Source organism: Diuraphis noxia, unplaced genomic scaffold (genome assembly GCF_037042655.1).
Source record: "Diuraphis noxia isolate RWA-SAM2 unplaced genomic scaffold, SU_Dnox_SAM2 contig0005, whole genome shotgun sequence".
Taxonomy (NCBI): Eukaryota; Metazoa; Arthropoda; class Insecta; order Hemiptera; family Aphididae; genus Diuraphis; species Diuraphis noxia.
In genome coordinates this window covers 45,858,335-45,862,296 of record NW_028301715.1, presented here as the reverse complement: position 1 = coordinate 45,862,296, position 3,962 = coordinate 45,858,335, and the positions used below count along the sequence as shown (strand labels likewise).

At 36.4% G+C, this 3,962-nt stretch overlaps 1 long non-coding RNA gene across 1 annotated transcript; it reads right to left on the bottom strand.

The window, feature by feature from the left end:
* Positions 1-444: 444 nt before the first annotated feature.
* LOC149055410 (uncharacterized) lies at positions 445-3,148 on the bottom strand. Its single transcript, XR_016191996.1, has 3 exons — positions 2,791-3,148; positions 922-1,109; positions 445-759 (listed from the first exon to the last, which is right to left on the bottom strand). It is a non-coding gene; the product is annotated as an uncharacterized LOC149055410 (long non-coding RNA).
* Positions 3,149-3,962: the final 814 nt, after the last annotated feature.

Sequence of the window (3,962 nt, the reverse complement as noted above, 5' to 3'; positions counted from 1 at the left end):
AATAATCAAAAAATATTAATTTTGTCTCATAATATTTCAGGTATACGATTGATATTATACCAGCGAGTTTCCACTATAATAATACCTAACATTATTATTCTCACCGGAACTTTTGAAGCCGTGTCGCGTTTCTTGTTACTGTCATCACATCCATGCTTTTTACCCTTCAGTTTTACAGTCACCTCCATCATAAGGTCCTCCCGCAGTCACCATCTCACTTGCAAGGTCCGACGAACACGGCACACCTCAATCTGCAGTGGCCAAACTTTTTAGTCTGAACCACTCGGCCGTCCGCTTGCCTATGACCACAGCACGAACACTCGTGCCGCGGGTTTCACGGACGAGGGCAGCGTTTCCGCGATCATGGTCCTTCGGCAAAGTCCGGTTTGCTGCCTCGTCCTCAAGCTGATCCTGATCCTGCTCCTGTAGCTGCTGCATGCCATATATATATATTTAGTTATCGCCGTCAAGCACCACATCATCCTCTTGCTCCTCAGAGAGTACTTCCGGCTGATCCGCAGTAGGCCGTACGTTGTAGTGCTGCACTGCGCCGTCGTCATCGGCTCAACGGGAACTCACGCAGCTGCAGGTTTGGTCACCCCACCCGACGTCCTGGTCCGACAGACCACCGCTAATCATCCTCTCGTTGTCTTCCGTTCTGTAATATGTTTGCAAAACTGCGATGGACATTCCTTGATGCACCAGAGTTTCTGCTAAAAAGTTTGTCCGGTTTCCTTTACAATGATCGTGAGCCAAAAGCTGTTAAAAACAAATGAATAAAGAAAAACACATGGAATAATTTTTTATTTTATTGTTCATAATTTATTCATAATAAAATATCTATAACGCTATAACCAATGTTACCATAATACGGCTGTAAATAACTATAATTTCAACAAAATACAAACCCAAAAAACGTACGTGAAGTGAGTAGGTGCGTAATAGAATCATAGTAGATAATTTGTGGTATCTCATACATTCATACATTTTTTTTTCTGATTCCCACTTCAACGACAAATATTAAGGCCTATGATTTGTAGCACATTTTGAAGTTTTCTTGACTGAGCCAAAACATATGGATATCGACTGCAGTTGTCGAAGAAAAAAAACTAAAAAAGCCAAAAAAAATTACGAAAATATAATCTCGTATAGAAAATAGTAGCGAGTTGAAAAAAACTCGACGCGTGCAGAGATCTCTAGTACCTATACTCGCCTACTTATACGGCTATTAAACATATATTATAATATTATATGAATGACCTGCACGCCGGACTCACGAGGTGGACGCGCTTGCAATTAGTTCGAAGCCGATCCTCCGTAGCGAATCAAATAATAATAATAAAAACGTACATGATATAAAATGATGTAATAGGTATATTCTTAAAACGTTTCGTATATCATCAGCTGCAGCCACCGGTACAGTGGCGGCAAACGACAGACGTTTATTCAAAATGTATACATATACTGCGAATAAGTAATAAAATAAAAAATAAAAATTCGGAAAAAATTTATCGTATACACGAAGAGAGTAGTGCAGTACAACACTATATATAGGACTGTACAAATATGTGTTTACCGTTCTCCGGGACATTCGATTTCGGTGTACGACATTATTGTAAAATCGACGATCACAATAGTTGGTATATATACATATTATAAATATATATAGGCATCAACCCACCATCGCATATAGGTAAATATAATAAATGTGTGTGTGTGCATTATTATAATAATGGATTGTATGACGTATATAATAATAAGGGTCCGGCGGCCGGCTGTATATAACCCCAACGCGCGCTTTGTGCCTTTCGGTTCGGTCGTCCGACCTTCCACTTAAAATATTCGTTATAATGTTTGTTATTATTGATGTCGTTTATTTTTTTTATTTTTTTTTAGTTAGTCGCCCCATTGAATTCGGCGTATAAATCATTTTACATTTTATTTTCCACGTTTTCCGCTACTCTATAATATTTTATTATAATATTATACGCGCACCTATGTATAGTATTCTCGTGATGTATAATAATACTATACCTGTACACACACACACACAATAAACATATAATTCGTACGATCTATAAGGCACATAATATACGTATATGTATGTATACAGCGGGAACGATTTTTACCACACAATCAAAGGTCCTCGTCGTGCATTGTACCGAAGTATTATTATTATTATTATTATTATTATTATCATATAGGCGGGATGTAATGTGTTTGTGTGTATGCATATTATTGTACGGCGTCTCGTCCGTTCGTACGACTATAAATACGCCGAGCACGCTGTACGATACCGAGGCCGGCGCAAAGCATTGCAACGTTTTATTCCCGTTGTTCTGACAAAACTTTACAATTATTATTGTAAATTGTCGTGAAATTCATTTCGACGCACAATGTCCGTATAATATACTACAATAATACGAGCACCTATCACACCATATAGGTACCGTTTACCTATAAGTTACGACGATTTTACGTTCATCCGTGTTTGCAGTTTCTCAAAAATTACCATCTCGCATTATGTCTGCATATATATATATATTTAATATCGTAACCCGTACCGTCACCGAGAAAACAAAATAACTGAACTCGAATTATTATGCGTGGTATATGAGAAACAATAATTATTATATTATTATACATATTATATATTTTGGGTACCTACTCGCCATTTAAAACAATAATTAGCCGCCAGCGCTGAGCGCATACAACAATCACACTTATATTACTAGCAACTATATAAAAATTATAAAAAAATTTAGCCAAAGTTAACTACTATATACCTACCTACTCTATTATTGATGATTCGCCAGTGCTCGACTGTGATATAATGAGTCTTGACATCGTTTATTTGTATGACCTGCTGTTCTTTTCGCGTTTTACAATTTTTTATTTTTCATTTTTAGTATTTTCAATTAACAAACATGTTTAGATTTCCGATATAATATGCCTACCTATACCTATGTATGTGTATAATGTATTATTTTAATGTCGAGCGGACACTTGAATATTGTTGTAATTTTGTGTTTGTCTGTAGTATCGCTTATTATTATTATTATATTGTTATTATGTTTCTGATAAATCACTCGGAAATTACGCATACTCGTCGTCGTATTCTGCAATATACAACTAACAAACACACACACACACGCGACTACTACTTGTTGTTTTCATTACGCCACCGCCGCCGTCCGCACTCGACAGCAGTGTGCTGCACTGCTCTTCAATTTCAAAAGCGCGTACACAACATTACACATCACATATCGCCCCATATTGAAATCGTAATTCACCGTTAAAACAATAGCAGTGCGTTATTCCAAGCCGCGTATATAATACAGCGTTCGACCCAAAACGCATAAATCATTTATTATATATATAGTACACACCGTCATCCCCGCTGCAGCATCATCGACTTTCATGCCGGCCCCGAATATATGTGCAGTGCGGTATATATAGGTATACCTCGATGATGCGTGGAATAATTATTTTATACGACGAATGATGTACACTGCACGTGCGGCATATTATTTTCAACACATTATATATATATATATATATATATATATATATATATATATATATATAAGCATGTAATATACGTGGGACGCGATATAATTATATATATATATAATATAGTGTTGCACTGTATGGTATATATATATATATAACGATACAAGCAGCGTTGTGTACGTACATGTGTATGATGGTATAGCACAATCGAACGTATATAAAAAGGCGTTCAATTATGTATAATATGTATTTTGAAACCTGAAACACTTTGAGCGAAGGGTGGATGACGTTTCGGTTATCCGAATATCCGTCCCGGCGGTGTACACGAATCATCTGTGCGATATATTATGTATGAAACAATATTCGATTAAAACGTTGATACGAGTAATTTGGAAATCGTCTTCCGCTGCACGAAGATTTTTAAACAAACATAATATTTAAAATTAAAA